Source organism: Castor canadensis, chromosome 2 (genome assembly GCF_047511655.1).
Source record: "Castor canadensis chromosome 2, mCasCan1.hap1v2, whole genome shotgun sequence".
In the NCBI taxonomy this organism is placed as follows: domain Eukaryota; kingdom Metazoa; phylum Chordata; class Mammalia; order Rodentia; family Castoridae; genus Castor; species Castor canadensis.
In genome coordinates this window covers 82,707,684-82,728,670 of record NC_133387.1, presented here as the reverse complement: position 1 = coordinate 82,728,670, position 20,987 = coordinate 82,707,684, and the positions used below count along the sequence as shown (strand labels likewise).

The 20,987-nt window shown below is 40.2% G+C and overlaps 1 protein-coding gene across 2 annotated transcripts in view; it reads left to right on the top strand.

Moving 5' to 3' along the window:
• Positions 1–14,699: 14,699 nt before the first annotated feature.
• Hycc1 (hyccin PI4KA lipid kinase complex subunit 1) overlaps positions 14,700–20,987 on the top strand; it is a 70,463-nt gene continuing 64,175 nt past the window's right edge. Inside the window, exon 1 of one of the 2 annotated variants that reach the window (XM_020186417.2) lies at positions 14,700–14,902. The gene's annotated coding sequence lies outside the window, so the exon portion shown is untranslated. The remainder of the gene's footprint in view (positions 14,903–20,987) is intronic. The other variant, XM_020186416.2, reaches the window with a different exon arrangement.

Below are 20,987 nucleotides of genomic sequence, written 5' to 3'. Positions count from 1 at the left end.
AGTCTTTTGGGTATATCCCCAAGAGTGGGATTGCTGGATCAAATGGTAGATCAATGTCTAGCTTTTTTTTTTTTTTTCATTTTTCTTTTATTATTCATATGTGCATACAAGGCTTGGTTCATTTCTCCCCCCTGCCCCCACCCCCTCCCTTACCACCCACTCCACCCCCTCCCGCTCCCCCCCTCAATACCCAGCAGAAACTATTTTGCCCTTATCTCTAATTTTGTTGTAGAGAGAGTATAAGCAATAATAGGAAGGAACAAGGGGTTTTGCTGGTTGAGATAAGGATAGCTATACAGGGCATTGACTCACATTGATTTCCTGTGCGTGGGTGTTACCTTCTAGGTTAATTCTTTTTGATCTAACCTTTTCTCTAGTTCCTGGTCCCCTTTTCCTATTGGCCTCAGTTGCTTTAAGGTATCTGTTTTAGTTTCTCTGCATTAAGGGCAACAAATGCTAGCTAGTTTTTTAGGTGTCTTACCTATCCTCACCCCTCCCTTGTGTGCTCTCGCTTTTATCATGTGCTCATAGTCCAATCCCCTTGTTGTGTTTGCCCTTGATCTAATGTCCACATATGAGGGAGAACATATGATTTTTGGTCTTTTGGGCCAGGCTAACCTCACTCAGAATGATGTTCTCCAGTTCCATCCATTTACCAGCGAATGATAACATTTCGTTCTTCTTCATGGCTGCATAGAATTCCATTGTGTATAGATACCACATTTTCTTAATCCATTCGTCAGTGGTGGGGCATCTTGGCTGTTTCCATAACTTGGCTATTGTGAATAGTGCCGCAATAAACATGGGTGTGCAGGTGCCTCTGGAGTAACAGTCTTTTGGGTATATCCCCAAGAGTGGTATTGCTGGATCAAATGGTAGATCGATGTCCAGCTTTTTAAGTAGCCTCCAAATTTTTTTCCAGAGTGGTTGTACTAGTCTACATTCCCACCAACAGTGTAAGAGGGTTCCTTTTTCCCCTCATCCTCGCCAACACCTGTTGTTGGTGGTGTTGCTGATGATGGCTATTCTAACAGGGGTGAGGTGGAATCTTAGTGTGGTTTTAATTTGCATTTCCTTTATTGCTAGAGATGGGGAGCATTTTTTCATGTGTTTTTTTGCCATTTGAATTTCTTCTTTTGCGAAAGTTCTGTTTAGTTCACTTGCCCATTTCTTTATTGGTTCATTAGTTTTGGGAGAATTTAGTTTTTTAAGTTCCCTATATATTCTGGTTATCTGTCCTTTGTCTGATGTACAGTTGGCAATTATTTTCTCCCACTCTGTGGGTGTTCTCTTCAGTTTAGAGACCATTTCTTTTGATGAACAGAAGCTTTTTAGCTTTATGAGGTCCCATTTATCTATGGTATCTCTTAGTTGCCGTGCTGCTGGGGTTTCGTTGAGAAAGTTCTTACCTATACCTACTAACTCCAGAGTATTTCCTACTCTTTCCTGTATCACAAACTTTAGAGTTTGTGGTCTGATATTAAGATCCTTGATCCATTTTGAGTTAATCTTGGTATAGGGTGATATACATGGATCTAGTTTCAGTTTTTTGCAGACTGCTAACCAGTTTTCCCAGCAGTTTTTGTTGAAGAGGCTGCTATATCTCCATCGTATATTTTTAGCTCCTTTGTCAAAGACAAGTTGGTTTTAGTTGTGTGGCTTCATATCTGGGTCCTCTATTCTGTTCCACTGGTCTTCATGACTGTTTTTGTGCCAGTACCATGCTGTCTTTATTGTTATTGCTTTGTAATATAATTTGAAGTCAGGTATTGTGATACCTCCTGCATTGTTCTTTTGACTGAGTATTGCCTTGGCTATTCATGGCCTCTTGTGTTTCCATATAAATTTAACAGTAGATTTTTCAATCTCTTTTGAATGTCATTGGAATTTTGATGGGAATTGCATTAAACATGTGGATTACTTTTGGGAGTATCGACATTTTTACTATGTTGATTCTACCAATCCATGAGCATGGGAGATCTCTCTACTTTCTATAGTCTTCCTCAATCTCTTTCTTCAGAAGTGTATAGTTTTCCTTGTAGAGGTCTTTCACATCTTTTGTTAGATTTACACCTAGGTATTTGATTTTTTTTGAGGCTATTATAAATGGAATTGTTTTCATACATTCTTTTTCCGTTTGCTCATTGTTAGTGTATAGAAATGCTAATGATTTTTCTATGTTGATTTTATATCCTGCTACCTTGCTATAACTAATGATGATGTCTAGAAGCTTCTGAGTAGAGTTTTTTGGGTCTTTAAGGTATAGGATCATGTCGTCTGCAAATAGGGATATTTTGACAGTTTCTTTACCTATTTGTATTCCTTTTATTCCTTCTTCTTGTCTACAAATTGGCTAATTTATAGTGAGGAGAAATTTATTGGCTCATAGTTCTGGAGACTGAGAAAGTCAATTATCAAGGTGCTGGTTGGTTTGCTGATTGAAATTCCAAGATGATGCCCTGAATGCTGTGTCTTCATATGGCAGAAGATAGATAGGCAAAGAGAGGGCAAGGGAGACCTCACGTCTTAGTTACCTTTTAAAGGACCATCTCGTAGTATTATAACATTTGGGATTAGGTTTTAACAAATATTCAAACCACAGTACCTTCTCTCTCTCTCTCTCTCTCTCTCTCTCTCTCTCTCTCTCTCTCTGTCTCTCTCCTTCAGCCCTCAGTTGTACTTCAAGTGTCTTTCACTGGCCAAAGTCAGACAGAAGTGGAGAGCAAGGGAAAAGAAGAGATGTAGTGTGAGGGGGAGAGCCATATAGGGGCAGATAAATCAAGGAACTGAAGGGGAAATGGAGCATTGCCTGGCTTCCTGTCCTGTGCTTCTAACTTGTGAGGAAAACATTTTATTTCATATATTAGTTGGACAAAGGGGTTTCATTGTGATACTTCCATACATACACACAGTATACTTCAATCAAACTCACACCCTCTGTCCCTCCCCCTCAGCTCTTCTTTCCCCTTCTTAAAACAATTTCAACAGGTTTCATAGTTCTATTTCTATACATGAGTATAAAGTACTTTGACCATATTCACCAACCTGTCACCCTCCCTCTTCCCACTGATCCTCACCCCCAAACAGGACCTGCTTTATATTCCTGTTATTCATTTTTAAAGACTAGATTCTGCATATGCTGGTCTTAGTCTGTTTTATTTTGCTTAACATGATGATCTCTAGTTCCATCCATTTTCCTGTAAGTGACACATTTCATTTTCTTTATGGCTGAGTAATACTCCATCGTGTAATACACCAGTTTCTTTATCCATTCATCAGTTGATGGACACCTAGGCAGATTCCATATTTTTGCTATTGTTAATAGTGTTGCTATAAACATGGGTATATAGGTATCTTATATTCTAAGGACTTATGTTATCTAAGGGCTTAAATTCCTTTGTATGTATGTCTAGAAGTTGTATAGCAGGGTCATATGGTAGTTTTACGTTTAATTTTTTTAAGGAACCTCCATATTGATTTCCATAGTGGCTGCACTAATTTACATTTCCACCAAAACTATATAAAGGTTCCTTTTTTTGGGTGGTGAGAACTTTAAATAAAACCCATATGTGTCAATTAAAGAAATGTTGTACCTTCAGATCAGAGTCCAATCCTGTCATTTTATAGATGAGAAAGACAAAATGCCCAAGGTTACACATCTTACAAGAGCAATGTGAGGATTCAGCTCAGCCTTGACTCTAGTTCATTCCACTCCCCTACTCTGTATCTCCCTCTGGGCCTCCTCATGATCTCATTTTGGCCTCACAATTCAGTTTCTCAGCTCTTCTGTTTCCTAGGGAAGGAGAAATAGAATAAGATTTCTGACTTAGGCAGACATATGCCAGCAGCACTGGGCTATTGATCTGAATAAGGAAGACAGTTCCTTCAAACACAACAGGTACAAACTGCACAGAAATCAAAATGTGTCTGTTATGGTTAGGATATGGTCTCACTGTGCCCCTCCAAAGATTTATGTGTTAAGGGCTTGGGAGCTGGTGGGAGCTTTAAGAAGTGAGGCCTCATAAGAGGTCCTTAGGTCATTGCGGGTGTGTGGGGTAGTTCTGGCATTAACCATTGGTAGTTCTGCTGATAGTGTTGTTATAAAAGGAGCAAGCCTGGCAAGGCCCTCCCATTCCCTTTGATCCTGGTTTGAGATCCAGTTCCTTGCTTGTTCCTGTACCTACTCCTTCCCCTGCTATCTGTGGCATGAGACGATGAAGCCACTGTAGCGCACACACCATGCCATTTGGACTTTGAATCTCCAAAACCATGAGCTAAATAAACCTCATCTTCGTAAGTAGCCTGTATCAAATATTTATTTCACTATAGTGTCACACAGGTGATCAATGTAGTGCCTATCTTGAAGCCAAGCTGTATCTCTTTGGCTAAGCTGGGTGAATCTGCCTCACTAGGAGAGGTCAACTTGATCTGTCCAAGTGCGCTCCAGGTGAGCTATGTGGTAATCTCTGTGGGCACTGAAGGAGGCCAAAATGCTCATCCTATTAGGTCTGTTGATGATGTTGGCTGATCAAGGAATTCAGGGCTCTCTAAGTTGCAAAGCTTGCTTTAGGGAAAACTGGGAAATGGTTGGCCTTTGTGAGTGATCACATGCCCATACCTGTCAAGATTCCTTCATCCCCTTCCAGTTAGTCCCTGGTTCAGCCTGTAGCCACTCTCTCTCCTCCTTGAATGGTGCCCCACATTTTAGGTTGTCCTTGGTCCTCTGCTTGTCAAGGCCTATCTGTTCTTTAGGGTTTCCCTTTCAGTGAGATTTCAGCAGAGGATCTGCTAAATAAAAGTGTGTCTAACTGTTCTGTGTTGCTACTTGGCAACCTTCCCAAGTTTTCTCCCTTTATTCTCATTCCTGGCTACTCTCTCCATACTGATAGCATCTCAGTCTGATCAGTTGACTCTAGATGGAATATTCAAAGTCCAATCAACTTATAATGGAAGCAGCAAAGGAAGGTCCAGCTGCTACTGCCTCTCAGCTAAGATTTGCAGGAAGGAAAGTCAGTCTTTTTTTCTAAAACAGAACAAGCCTCTTTGCCTCTCTTGCCACCTCTGGACAAAACTCTGTCAGGTGGAATATGAGGTCAACTAAACTTGTGTTTGGCCTTCAAAGTACATCATGTTACCAGAAGTTTACCCACACTTTCAGAGAGCCTATTCTGTCAATGAGTCATTCAGAGAAAGATCTTCCTGAGAGATTTTTATTTCATAATACTATCTATAACACGGGTTCACCCTTCTCTTGCTTATAAAGACTGGTGTTATCTCTAAAAGCATTACTCATTATCCTATTTTGTAGTTGGTAAGTTAAAGTTTTAGTTATAGAAACTGTCATCTACCCTTCTTGAACCATAAAGTTTGAAAATCCAGCTGTTTTTCACTCTCCACACTCAATCCCATTGCTACCTCTCTCCTCAACTCTTGCTGGGACATTTTTCATCTCTAAGTGCTCTCTACACAAGCCATGTCAGTAATAATACATCCTGGAGCTAAACTCTCAGGATTGACCAGAAACCACAGAGTCCAGACAAAAATATAGAGAGATATTGAGTATGTGAAGAAATTGAACACACATAGATTCTGACTCACAGTCGGGACTTAAATGATTGTTGGTTCTAAATCTAAATGTGGCTGAGCAGTGATTTGAAATAAAACAGATATGCCAAGATGCCTTTAAAATGGCAGAGCACAAAAAGGTCTGCATTAGTCATCAAGGAAATGCAAATTAAAACCACGATGAGATAGCACTACACACCCACCAGAATAGCTAGAATTTAAAAAACTGATAATTCAAATATTGGCAAGTATATGGAGCAACTGGAATTCTCATATTCCACTGGTGGGTGTGTAAGAGGTACAACTACTTTGGAAAAGTAGCATCATCTAAAAGAGAGCATGCATTGATGCTGTACCCCGCAAGTCCACTCCTGCATGAACCACAGGAGTGCATGTATGAATGCATGGAGAGGCACAGCTTTGTTATAGCCCCTCCCCTCTGACCATGACTGGAAACAACTCAACTGTCCATCAACCAATTCTAAGTCCAAAAAGCTGTGGTATATTCATACAGTGAATTATGCAGTAATGAAAATGAACAAATGGAATTGCACCAAGAAGCATGGTTAGACTCCATAGACAAAGTATGGAGAGAAAAAAGCCAGTAATTCATCACGCATAGATAAACTAAAGCACTGGGAGTCAAAACAGGGTCACCTTTGGGAAGAAAGGTGGGGTGGTGATTAGGAATGGGTTCAACAGGACATCTAGATTGAATCAATAATGCTTTTAGTGAACTGGTTGCAGTGTGTGCCTTGTGACAACACACTGGACTAATTGTATTTTTGTTTTTTCTATTTTTCGGTGTATATATTGTATGGTAGTCCCCTCTCCTCATCCAAGGTTTTGCTATCTACCATTTTAGTAACCCATGGTTAATAGCAGTCTAAAAATATTAATGGCAAATTCCAGAAATAAATAGCTCATGAGTTTAAAATGGCAAACTGTTCTGAATAGCATGATGAAATCTGCTGTCCTGTTCCTTCCCGCCCAGGATGTGAATCATCACTTCGTCCAGCATATCCACACCGTATATACTACATGCCTGTTAGTCATTTAGTATTCATCTTCATTTTCAGCTAGACTATTGCAGTATTGCTGTATTTGTGTTCAAGCAACCCTTATTTTATTTAATAATGTCCAATGTTCAAGCTTAGTGATGCTGGCAATTTTATTATAGCATATTATAATAATTGTTCCATTTTATTTTTAGTTATTGTTAATTTCTTTGCTTAATTTATAGGTTAAACTTTATCATATGTATGTACATATAGGAAAAATACATATGGGGCTTGGTATCATACTCAGCTTTAGCTATCTCTTGGGAGTCTTGGGATATATCCTTTGCCAGTAAAGCAGGGAGAGGGGCTACTGTTCTTTAAGTTTTTAAAGTTACAATTGCAGAACTGGCAGGACTGACTCAAGTCCCCATGGTCTGCTTCTCCTTGAGACTTTTGTTTCATTTAATTTCCTTCAACAGTCACCTTATTCTTCTCAATCCCAGCTAATGTCTTCTTGCCCAAGAGTCCTCCCTAGGTACTGTCCTGGCCTCAAATATTTATATCCCTTCCCTCTACCCTCCCCATTTTCTTTCCTAATGTCTTCCTCTTTCTTAAGGACTGACAATGAATCTTTGCTAAATTTTTCATGGCTGATGTAGCTTCTTAACCTCCTGGTGAATTAAACTTTGCAAAATAAAAATCCTCAAGAGTGACTTTAAGGGTTAGTACAATGGTCTAGCCCACAGGGGTAGAGGTTTTATGGACAGCAACCTTTAAATGACAGGGTAGCTGGCCTTGAACATGTCTGTGTTAGGTAAACAGAGAAGATGAAAAAAATACATGCTTTCTCTTTGCCAGTGTAATGATGATGGGCCAGGTCACTTCCACATGGTGGTGGAAGACATGGAAGCCATTCTCATTCTTACTGACCATTTAGTGATGCTGGGTTCTCTTACTGACACTTTTTTGGCATGAATATGAGGGTGTGGTGATGATGACTAAGTAGATGAGAACAAAATTAAAAAATGGAAGTATTATTCATGTGGTGGACTCACTTTGTCCTTACAAAGCAGAGACAGTGGGCTGGCAGAACTGTTTGAGGGTGTGTCTCCTCTTGCCATGCCTTCCATCCTTCTCTCTGCAGCTGGACCTTGAGGTCTCAGACTCATCCACTCTTCCTCCCCAGCTGTGTTTGTTGACTTGCTTTGGGAATTTCATGCCATTCAACAAAGAAATCAAGGAAGTGTGTGCCTGATTGCTGCCTCTGCTCTCCGACAGAGGGATCAACATATGGGAAATGATTTTAGAACTACTTGAGTGATACACAATGAGATATTAAACTGAATACAATTGCAATTTATTGCTCTAATAAGTGCAGTAAGTGATCAGAAAGGGGAGAGACCATATTGTCCAATACTTGGCTTAGGGATTTGGAGATATGGGTGCAAACCTGAAAAAAAACTCACAAACCAAACTGAAACAGTTTGGTTTCATTTCATGTGTTCCTTTAATGTGTGTTTCTGAGGTTCCTTTGTGGGCCAAGCATTTGACTATTGCAGGGGACCCAAAGATGACAAACCACAGTTCAACTTCCTCTGGGGGAGTCACAATTTGTACTTGCCAGCATAGTTTCTCTGTGCTGTTTTCTGACCTCCGTGTCCCTGTTTGTCAGAGAACATCTGTTTACAAGTTCATGCTTTTATACTAAATACTCTTTAGTGGGGTCTTTGTCAGCAAAAAATAGGAGCTTTTCTGTAGCATTTAGAAGTACATTTTAACGAATTTTGAATAATGCATTGGCTAACAGAGAGAGGAAGAATGTTTAACTGAAGTTCACTTAGGCAGAACAATATACAGTTTGCTCTCTTCATCTTAAAAACAATGTACACTTTGAAACTAATACTTATTTTATTAAACTAACATTTATTTTTGTTATGAAACTAACATTTATTGTAGAACATTTGACAAACTAAAAACATGTATGAAGAAGAAAATAAAGCTTATCCATGAGTTCTCCATGGTTTTATGTTGCTGATAGATCCTCTTGACACAAACATTAATGAAACTATTGCCTTGTCATATATGTAGTTTTTATCCATTTTCTCGCCTAACATGATAAAAGAAATGTCTTTTTACCATATCACAAAATATTTTCAAAAATGTGATTCATAAAAGATGCATGACAATTCTCCTCTAACAATAATTCTTGTAGAAGACATTGGTTAATAAGATATCTTAGAAGATATATGTGAATATTTTTCACTTCCAATCACTTGAGGTTAGCAGTTTGTCATTGTATTCTTCTCCTCTATCTGCATGGCTTACTGAGAAATATGAGTCAAATGGGCTCAGCCATTAAAAGACAAGAAAGCTAGTAGAGTGGCTCAAGTAGTAGAGTGCCTCCCTAGCAAGCATGAGGTCCTGAGTTCAAATCCTAATACTGTCAAAAAACCCCAAAAGACAAGAAAAAGCAGAATTTCTTTCTCCTTCAAATACTTGTTATAAAGTTTCAATTTACAAATTTTTTTAAGATATGGAGAATGTTGTCTTCTTTCCAGGGATGTTATTTCTAGAAAAAAAACTATAACTAGCCTTGGAAGGTAGAGTTCCAAACACAATTGGTCCTGCTTCTTTCACTTGATCTACTGAGGAGATCAAGTTTCTCCTCCTATATGCTCATAACACAGATCACTTCTGTGATCTCAAGATGTGTGGGGATTTCTCCCCACCAGCAAGCAATTCTGCAGCAGACACCATCTGGGTGACCTCTAATTCCATCTGACTGTCTCTACCTGGAGGTAGTGTCTGATCCTACAGGTTGAGGGATTTAGATACCAGTCTCAAGTCCAGGCCTCTGGAATTTCTGAATGATTGGCTATAAATTGAGCCCTCCTTCTTTAGGCTTGATTAATTTGCTAAAGTAATTTACAGAACTCAGGGAAATACTACTCACATTTACCAAGAATATTTTAAAAGATACAAATAACCAGCTAGCTGCAGAGTTGCATAGGGTAAGGTGTGAAAGGGTCTCCAGTGCAGGAGCTTCCATCGCTATGCAGCTGAGTTGTGCCACTCTCCTGCACATGGGTGAGTCTTTGTTCACCATTCTGCAAGTCTTCACATGTTCAACTGTCCAGAAACTCTCTGAACACTGTGCTTTTGGATTTTTGTGGGGACTTCATTGCATAAGCATGACTAAAGCATGGACAACCACGTAGAAATATGATTGGACAGAAAGGTCTGATCTAATGCTGATAGACTCAGTGAAGAAACCCAGCAAAGCCTGTCTGTTCAGATTCTTCTTGGCCTCTCTGTGAAGCATTCCTTTCTCTAGGGTAGGGGGCAGGACCCATTCAGAAATGGGGATCTTCTGATAAACTATCAAACAAGGTAAATCAGAGAATTTCTTTATGGCCAGCTCCAAGACAGAAAAGCAGGGGAAGATTAGAGTATATTCCTAATTTCTATGGCCTGTCTGGGAAAAAAAGGAATAGAGGAAAAGAGGCCAGGACAATGTCAGTAAGCGAGATTTTGCTCTCTGAGGCTTCTACCTAAGGCCTAGAGTGCTCTAACATTATAACAAGAGAGTGTTTTTCACCTTTGTCCCTCTGACACTGCTCCAAAGCTGCTTCAGGAACTAAAGACAAAAGGCCAAATATTTTATTGTTCTGGTAATTTAGAGAATAAGCAAAGTTATGGAAGTTATAAGCCAGGAACTTGGATGAAAACCAAAATACGTATCATAATGTCACAGTCCACAGTTCTTAAAATTTACTTACTGGTTTATACAAGGATGAAAGACATGGTGAGTCACTTCAAATATCGTAGGTAATGGAGATGGGAATCTTACGGGATTCTGGAAATGGGTACAGCTGGACCTTACACATATGGGGTGTTGGAATGATCCAGTGAAGCTGCAGGAAAAGGATTATCTCATTGCTCCCTGGCCATCCCCATCTTTTCGACAGTGACTTGTTCTACTCTGTCTCTATTTCTACTGAGCCTTCATTAACCACGTCACTCTCCACTGTGCATGTCTCCTCTCCACCTAATGGCTTCAGTTTTCTCATAATTTGTCCCCTTTCTGGCTTCTCAAGTCTGCTTTGTACTGCCTGTTTAGCTTCTGCTCCCACTATGTGATTTTCTCTTCCTATTCCCAGTTCAAGTTCTTAAAAGAGAATGGGTGTAGATAGTCACTGCCATCCTTGTTGGGGTGGTGTGTTCATGTCATATCACCTCTTAAGCATGGCTACCTTCAGATTACATGGTTCTTAAAGGGAGTTTATGGCATAGATTATGGCTCAGGCTGCTTGCTACCTCAGCAGGGGGACCTAGCCAGGGAGTTACCTTAATACTCACACAGTGGATAACCTTTTTGGCATACTCTTTTTTTTCCCTTTTAATGTGTTTAACATACTGCTAAAGTAATACTTTGATATACTTTTCATGTTTTTTTTTCCCCAAGGCAAAATTCTCCTGTTTCATTAAAAAAAACCAGTCACATTATGTTGTTGTTTTCCAGTTAACTTCAATAGAAATATATTTGAGCTAATATTTCCTTAAAGTTCCTGAAGTTTAATATCCTAGGGAGCTGTTCCTCCTATATAATAGTCAATTGAGCTTTTTATAAACTTACATTCAATAAGATAAAAGCATTTTAATAGTTAGTGTAGCCTCGTGATTCCAGATATCAAAGGCTAGCAAATATGGATAGGAAAGGTTTGGAATATGCTAACTTTTATAAAGTAGGTTAAAAGCATCTCCCTTTTGAAACAAAATGTTCTCTTAGGCATTTTCCTAGTGTTTGGGGACTAAAATATAAATGGTTATATCTAACAGTTAACTGCAGACTGTTATTGTTGGAAATTATTTTTATCCATGCAAATTGTGATGAAGAGTAGATTGCAAACATGAATTTGTGCATTGGCTTTACTCTTAAAGGAAGACTTAACTTAGACTGAGTTTAATGTATCTTACCACTGTAAAACGGGAAGTAAAGTCAGGCAATAGACTGCTTCCTGTCTCCTTGCAGGAAGAAAAGAACATAGTTAAGCTGATTTCAGTTTCTCTAGAGTCTTAATAGCATTAGTCAAACATTACAATGTCATCTCCTGATCTCAATCCTTGGTGTACATTATAATACTTGGGAAGTTTTAAAAAGATTCATGTATTCAACCCACTCCTTCACTTTCTGATTAATCTGGTGTGGGGTATGGTTTGGACAGTAATATTTTTGGAAGGCATCCTAAATGATTCTCATGAGCAGATAGGAAGCCACAAGGCAAAAGGAGAGAGTATTTTCCTTCTGAACATTTGTGCCTGTATTCAAGGCACTCTAATTAACTATTCACAGCCTCTAGCCTGCCAGGCTCTGGTGGCTCAAATTGCCTCCCATACCCTCTGAACATTGCTTGTGCTTCCCCTCTTCTGTTATTTTTTCTAGGTATTCCAGGAGTTTGCTCCTCATCTATCTTTTCTGATTCAAAATCCTCCCATTTTTCAAGACCAGCTCAGTTTATATCTCTTCCATGAAGCCTTTCTTGACTGGAGGGCAGTTTGTTCCCTCTGCTAGAAAATCATTTGAACAGTGAATCAATTATGTACTTCCTTGCGTCATTTCTTCTACTGTTGCATTAAAGGATTAATCTTTGCTTAACTTTTCACCAGTTTGTTATCCAGCTATCTATTCTGTAAGCCTCCTTACAGCACACACACTCCTTGACAAACCAAGTGTCTTGCACACACACACACTGCAAGAGATCAGTATTTCCTCCTGCCTTCCATCCTCACTTCTACAAGTGTGGTTTAGGTCTTCATCTTCTGGAATCTTGTCCTGGTCCTGCCTGGCTTTTCTACCATCAGACACCCTGGATTTTTAAATCAGGCAAACACATGACCAATGGCCAATAAATGTGTCTGTGTGTTTGTACTCCTTTGTTTACTCTTATCTCCCTCTTTTATGATCTATTTGACCCTTTGGCTTTCCTTCCCTTTCTAGCTCCCCTCCCTGGCTCTCCAGGACCTGACAGCACAATTTAAATTCTCAAGTTTTGATTGCATTTGTGTCTATGATGTCAAGGTATAACATACTCTCTGCATCTTCCTGTCCCTATTTATTCCTTTGAGTTAAACACCCCACTAACCAGGCTCTGGGCTAGGGGACTTAAATGATTACATCAGTCCTCCAACAGGACTCTGGTCTGCTCTTCCAAGATTTCTCTCAAAGGGAACAGGCACTCTACACTGTTGTTGTAGACTTTTTATCTTTAAAAGATATCTGTTTGTGCTGGCCACATGATTAAAAACTTCTGTTGGACCAGTTGTGGAGCATGCCCCTGTTATCTCTGTACTGGGGAGGCAGAAGCAGAAGGACTGTGAATTTGAGGCTGGCCTGAGCTACAGAGTGAGACCCTGTCTCCAAAACAACAAATAAATAAACAACACCAAACTTCTGCTGGTCCCTCATTGCCTACAGAATAAAATGTCAACCTAAGCTGTCCAGTAGGGGAGTTGTTAAAATTAAAATTAAAACTTGCATTCCTCAGTCATGTAATATGTGAAATGCTTAATAGCTGGCATTGGTATTTGAACTCAGGGCCTCACACTTTCTAAGCAGGCACTCTATCACTTGAGCCACTCCACTAGCCTGTTGCTACCATTTTGGACAACACAAATAGAGAACATTTTCAACCTTGCAGAAAGTGCTATCAGAGGATACTAGTCTAAATATCTTATACCAGCCCATAAGGCTTCTTGTATTTAATCTCAACCTTTTGCTTCTTGTGTGGTCTGATTTTTGACTGCTCCTCATCTTTTGGCTCCACCCATTTTCTCAAATGTTCCCCCACCACTCCTTGCTCCTCCACAGTTCCCTGCCTTCAAACATGGTGATCCCTCTTTCTTGGCAAACTCTTCTTTTTGGTGGTGGTACTGGGGATTGGACCCAGGGCCTCCTTATACAAATACCTCAGCCTTTTACAAATTTTTCTTTGACACAAGCTCTCACTAAATTGCCTGGGTTAGCCTTAAACTTGTAATTTTCCTGCCTCAGCCTCTCGTGTAGCTGGGATTACAGGTGTGCAGCCCATCTGGCCCTATTTATCTTTTCAGATAAAACTCACAAGTCTCCCTTCAGAAGTTCCCAGACTCTCTTAAATACAATCATTCCTTGCCCTTCATTCTCCTTGCTTGTTGAACTTGGCTCTGTTATTATCCGACTTATGCCCTTGGAGGATCTTGTCTGTTCCGGCAATCTGCCCTAGTGATCATGGACTTACTTGCCTGATGTCCTTTGACATCAAGTAATCCACACGCACACACGCACGCACACACACACATGCAAACACACACACACGCACACACACACACACGTGATTGTTAATCGCTTGGCATGTATGAAAAAAATCACTTGGTGCTTTTGGAGAACCCTTCCCATTTCTAGTGTTACACTAGAATGGCTTCCTGTCTTCCAGGATGGAGATTCATTTTTTTCTTCTAATTAGATATGAGAGGACCTGGTAGGGGGCCTTTACAAGGTCAAAATGGTGGGATATATAGAGGAGCAGGCTCAGATGGGGTCAGGTTCCAATCCTTATACACAGGCTAAGCCAAAAGTAATGATATAATTAGGGAGACAAGTTTTTAATTATCCTTTACAAAAATGTACATTTTTCCCCCCTCAGAGGATCTGACAAAATTTTGATAAATTCTTGTGAACTGAATTATTGAGATTTAAATTCTCCCGACCAATACACTAAAATATCATTTTGTTTCTCTTTTCTGATTATATTTCACATCACCCGGTAGGGTTTATTTTCTTCTAAGAACATCATACGCTCTAAGGGTTCAGCGTCTGAAGAGACCTGGCTACTGATCACTGTAGCCTAGTGGCCAACGAAAACTCCACAGTCAATCACCGTCCCCGGGCGCCCCAACCACGCCCATCGACCAGGCCACGCCCATTGAAGTCGCTCTCCCTCCCACCTCATGACTCCACCCCAGGTTCAGCAGCGGAAGGTTCTCATTGGTGGAGAAGTTGTTCTGAGCCCACCCTGGGGGACGGCGATAGGCTGAACTGGCGTGGGGCGGTGGTGGTTGGCTGATCGGGGACGGGTCCCTGATTGTGCCTGTCAGAGTAGCTGGCGGCAGCGGCGGCTCTCGGGGCTGGGTTGTCAGTCAGTGAGAGGAGGGGGAAGATGGCTCGCCAGGACCCGTTCTGCTAGAAAGAAGGGGGGCAGGTGGTGCTGCTACTTAGAGAAAGCAGAGCAGCCGTCGCCGTTGTTGTTGCGAGACTCCCAAGTCGAGGTTCTGCAGCTAGAGCTCCAGGAGCTGCTTTGGTAAGTCCGGCCGAACGCCTCACGCCGGGCCCCCGGGGCGGCCGGCGACCGATAACTTTTTTGTCAGGGAGGAGCCGGGGCGAGGCGGCGGGGCGGGTAGCGGACAGGACTTTGTTCCTGGGGCTGCTGCTTCGTTGAGGGGTAACGGCTTCCGCGCGAGGCTCCGCGGGTGGGCGCGAGGTGGCGGTGGACGCTGGGGGGCGTCGGGGCCGGATGGGTGGGTGGCGGCCGGCGGCTGCTCGCCCCGAAGTTGGGCGCAGCCCGCCGACTGCTTGGGAGGCGGCAGCTTTGTGCGTGGACTTCGGGTCTCCCCTTCCCAGCCAGGAGGGGGTCCAGCCTCGGGGCGTGACCCGGGTGCCGCAGTCTCGGGCCCCTCTGCAGGGTCGGCGGAGGGTGGGAGCCCCCACCCCCGCACCCCCACCCCGCTCCCACCCCTTCACCGGTCGCGGATGCTCCGGCCTCTTCCCCCTCCCCCCCCGCCCCATCCCACCCTCTCCCCTCACTCCAGCGAGGCCAGCTCTGTCTGTCCAGTCTGGGGGTCAAAATGGTCACTGTGGACCCAGCTGCTCTTTGGTCCCGCGCGGGGCGGAAAGGCTGAGAAAGCAGCCACGGTTCCTTCCTTGGTGGTTTATTGCACTAAAGATCTCCTCTGCAGCCCTTTCCCCCTTCATTCCACGAGTTAGTTCTCTTCCGAGGCTGCTGGTACCAGCCTCGAGAAGCGTCGGGGTTTCAACTGATTTTTTTTTTTTTCTCTTTGCATTAAAAAGACCCCAAGTTTGTAGGCTTCAGCAAAACTGAGGGTCGGTGCACATGTGTGCTTTGTACCTTGGATTTAGACATTCCTGAAAGGCTTTAGTTTTGCCGGAGTGGTTGCATACTGCACAGAGCCCTGTGCACAGAACCCTGGCAGGCGCTCCGGTCTTCAGGTAGGGGGAGTTTGTTCCACGGGCAGCTGCTACTTATCTCAGACAGTACTACAGGCCGTAGGGCCAAACTGTCCTTTTGCAGATTTCTTTGTCCTTTGGGTCACATAGTAGGTTTTGGAGCAGCAGTGTGCCACCTCTTGGGTTCATGTATCACTTTACAATTGGAGGTTTTTCAGTTTTTAAAATCTTATCTGCATAAAGTCGTAAGGATTGGTGTAACCTTGACTCAATGTGATAGTTCTAGGAGGTGTTTGCCATGAGAACATTCTATTCCTAACAGCCACAGTTCTCCATCATTTGTAAGCATTTTTTCCCCTTTAGGTTAATCCATTTTACCGTTTATAAGATGAGTTTTAGTATGCACCATATTTTTGAAGTGCAAGGAAGGGCAAGAAAGAAAAAAACCAAAAACATCTTTACGAGCTGGTCAAGAGTAGCTTTAAAACCAGATATTCAAATAATTCATTTAAGCTGAGTAGCAAGGAGGAAACCTAGCATAAATTTAGAAATAAATTCTAGAGCTGGCTCATTTTGCCCTTATTTGATTTATTAAAATTCTTAACAGAGAGGGATTTGAAACCCCTCTTAATAATCAGCATTAACAATATCTGGATGTGAATACTGTGCTTCCTTTTTTTTTGTATTTCTGTTTTTCATATCTGCTCTTGGTTGTATTTTTTTTTTTACAGTTGTTTTGACAATAAGTTTAAACTTGTCTTTTTAATCAACTCTTTTATTCAGCATCCCATTGCCTATTATGTATTTTATAATGAAGTCTAAGAAATATCTTTAAAAATGCTAGTATTCAATACTTTTTTGGGGGTATCAAATTTACATTTTATAAATATTTGCAATTATATCAAACAAATCATTGCCTCCGGCTGAGTAAGTACTAGGGATACAGAAATGAATGTCATAGCTCTTCTCAAGGAATTTGCTGTCTAATATACAAGGTGTTACTAGCATTATAATAAAGTAACATATTTATAATACCATGTAATAAAGCGTGAATAGAGATATGCCTAGTATAGTGAGGGAGCTTAGAGTAGGAGATGGCCAACTCATCTTGGATGTGGGGAGTTGGGAGCACACAGAGTTTTGAAGTATAAGAGGTAAGTGAATAACCTTCCAAGAAGAGGGTATATAATAAGTGAGAAGGCAAGGAGGTACAAGAAACCATGGCAGTTAGAGAATTCACTGACAATGACAAGTCAGTATCAGTGGACACTGTCAGATGACAGAGACAATCACGTTCCCTTTGACATGGCTTATGCAGGGTTAGTAGGGAAATAGTGAAAACGAGAATAGTGAGGGTGGTACAGAGACAGACCAGGACAATGTGCCTTTACCTAAGGGATTAGATTGAAGATGATGTAAGAGAAGCCATTTATTGGATTTGTGTTTTAGACTCTCACCTCTGGCAAAGTGAAGTAAAATCTGATGGCTCCTAATCATCTAGGGGAAGAAAAAAGGAGGAAGCAAGACACTGAGGATATGACTTGGTTTCATTGGTTGGAAACAGAGAACATATAAATTGAAGGAAAATGATTAATTTTATTTTTGAATTTGAGGAATCAGTGGGACACTTAGGTAAAGATGTAGATAGATATTTGGATCTGTAGATGTATAATGTATAAAGGAAATCAGGTCTAGAGAGAATGGGGGTTGAAATGAAGCTGTATTGATTTGGTTTAATAGAAATGACTCGGTGAAAGCCTTAGTATGATAAACGTAGCAGCCAGAGAACAGACTCTGATAAATGACAGAATTAGGATTGGCAGTGTGGCTCAAGTGGTAGAGTACCTGCCTAGCAAGCATGAGGCCCTGACTTCAAACCCCAATACTTCTCCACCAGCTCCCTCCCCCCACTCAGGCAAAAAAAAATAGCAGAAATATGTAGAATAGTCTGAAAGAGATAGAAGAGTGGTAGTTGGAAAGGCAGGAGGGGCAGGTTGTTGGGCAGGTAGGGTAGACAGATTTTCAAATGGAAGAGGAACAAGTCAACAATTTGGAGTGCTGTAAAGTGGTATCAAGAAGAGGATCCCAGTGAACAGTGACTTTGTCAGGAGTCCATAGGTGACTTTAGTAAGTACAGCTTTAACTGAGTGGTGTGGTTCAGAAACTGGACTTCAGAAGATTAAGAAAGGATGGGTGGTGATAAAGTAGATGAGCTTGAATGGGACTTTTCAAGAAAACTGAGTAAAGAAGATGCTAGATATAGAGCAGTGGTTCTCAATATTGGCTACACATTTGCAGTCTTTAAGGATTTTGTTTTCCAGAGGGAACCCCTCCCTATTCCAATGGGGGCAGCATAGGACCCAGGTATCAGTAATGTAAGCAAGAGCTTGTTGAAGTATAATTGGCATATTATAAACTCTCATTTAAATTGTGCAATTTAATGTTTGACATATATTTATACTTGTAAAACCATTTACTACAATTAAAATAATAAACATCCATCACCTAAAGTTTGCTTGTATCCTTTGTAATCTTTCCTTCTCATCACCAGGAAACCACTGATCTACTTCTGTCTGTATAGATTACTTGCATTGGTAATTATTTTACAGTTTCCTAGATAATTTCAATGTGCAAGCGTGGTTGAAAACCACTGCAAAAGAATACAGCTTGAAGGACTGTTGCATTTATTCATTTACCTACAGAAGGAAAGTGAGAGTAGAGGGAAGGAAGGAAGAGATTCAGAAAAGATGAGATTATTAGAACTAAGTCTTAGAGGAACTAGGAGAATGTATTTAGAGCTTTGACCAGTAGGAAAGAAAGACAATTCTGGAAGAAGCATCTCTAACAAAGAATATGTTGTTAGAGGTAGTACATTTCTTTGTTATCATTGTCAATATTGTTGTCATGCAATATCAAGATTGGTTTTCTGAGTACCTTTTTAGATACTCAAAAAATTACAGAGTATCTGAAATATTGTGAAGATGGATGCCCCTCAGAAAAACCCCTTATATGGAACCTGAGACCCTTGGCACCGCCATGTAATATTTGTCTTTTTTTTTTTCTGGAGGGAAGCAGATGAAATTAACAGTTTGTCCATTGCTTCTTTTTGAGAGTCAAGTACTCCCAGAGTCTTTTTGGCTCGCTTAGAGTTAGGCTGCATTTTTTGCACTGAGGAAAGAAAACATTTAACACTTGAAAATCTCCAGTTTAAAGCATCTTTGAAGAAATTCTGCTTGCTATTCCCTTGTAAGTCATAGAAGGAGAAAATAATTCCTTTGTCTCCAAAGTGAGACAGAGAAGGTTTGTGACTGGAAGTTGTCAACCGTTCATACTTTCTGTCCTGAGAAAGTTAATACCTATGCTTTCCCACCCCTCTTTTTAATTTTCTTTTAAAATTTTCTGGCTCGGGATTTAGATGTAGATAAAAATCTTGAGTCCAGCTGGTCCAAAGGTCCAGGGCTTGTTTTTTTAACCTTGACGCTTAGGTTTGGTAGATGGATGAAAACAGAATAGCTAATATCTGAATATTATTTGGCATTGTACTTGAGCATAAATAAAGGTGCAGTGAAATGTATTCTAGAACTCTGAAAAAATTTTTAATTGTACTTAAAGAATCAGAATGTGATCTGATCTGGAGAGAGAGGGCATGCCTAATTTTGGTGTAACCTAAAAAAAGTTGGAATATCAATGTTAGTGTGATTTGGGATACTATTGTTACTATAATCACAGTATTGTAAAAACATTTTGTATTTTCTTACTAATATAATACCTAGTCATTGTAGGAAATTTGGAAAACTCAGGAATACATATAGGATAAATAACATTTATAGTGAATTCACCCAGAGATACTTATTAACATTTGGATGAATCAGTTTATAGGTAATTTTAAATGTATTTAAATTTTATTAAACACAAAGAAGCATTCTGTATTTTGATAATTAAAAAATTTGGGTATGTGCTGTTTTTGTCACTAGCTTATTTTCACCTAAAAGATTTTGAATGTTCATTCAAGTCAAGTCAATAAAGTATTATTCTTTGCAATATAACATTCATTTTGAATGTGCAGCTAATATTCTGGCTATGAATTTATCATAGTTTATTTAAGCACCATATCAGTTGTTGAAAATTTAAGCTCTTTCCAGTATTTTTTCTTTTCAGTAATTTTGAAGAGATAGCAGTTCGATTGTTTATAGATTAATCACTGCCATTATCTTTAATTCCTTAGGATAGATCTGAAGTCATGTTATGACCTCAGTATTTCAATAAATATTAATAGATTGCCTTCCAGAAAGGTTTAATTAATATTTGTTTTATTCTCAAATTGTGCTTGAGAATGCCAGCGACTTCCCCATATTCAACTGCTATTTTGACAAGAAATGATATCTTTTGTAAATATTTTCAATTGATTATTAGTGACATGAATATATATATATATTTTCCTTTCCTCCTCCCCTCTCTCCCTCCCTTCATTTCTTCCTTCCTTTCTTCTTATTCTTTTTCTTTTTGAGTTAGGATCTCACTATTTTAGCTCAGAATGGCCTCCAACTTGTGATCCTTCTGTCTCAATCTCCTGAGTGCTAGGGTTATAAGTATATGCCACCATGTCTGGCATCTTTTTTGTGAATTGTCTATTAGTGTCCTTTGTCTATTATGAAATTAGAGATTTTTAAGAACTGAGTTACGAGGGTCCTTTGTGTATGCAGTTATCATTAGATTATCAAATGACATTGTGAGTAACTTTCCCAGTTATTTACATTCTAATTTTGTTTTTGGTGAGGGTTTTCTTTCTTTTTTTTTTGTGGTACTGGAGTTTGAACTCAGGGCCTCGTACTTATTTGGCAGGTGTTCTACCACTTCAATTATGCCCTTGGCCTTGGGTTTTTCTTTTTTTAAGCATTTTTTTTTTTTGGTGGGACTGGAGTTTGAATTCAGAGCTTGTGCTTACAAAGTGGGTGCTCTACTGCTTGAGCCACACCTCTAGCCCAAATTTTTAACTTTTTTTTTTTGTGATGATAGTGGAATTTGAACTCAGGGCCTCACACTTGCCTGGGAGGTGCTCTAACACTTGAGCTGTTCTACCAGCCCCAAATTTTTAACGTTTTTAATGTGGGTAGGTTGATCATATTTTTCCTTTAGGTATCTGTCTGCTTAGAAAAGACTTTCCCCATTCCCAAATTATATAACTATTTACTTCTGGTATC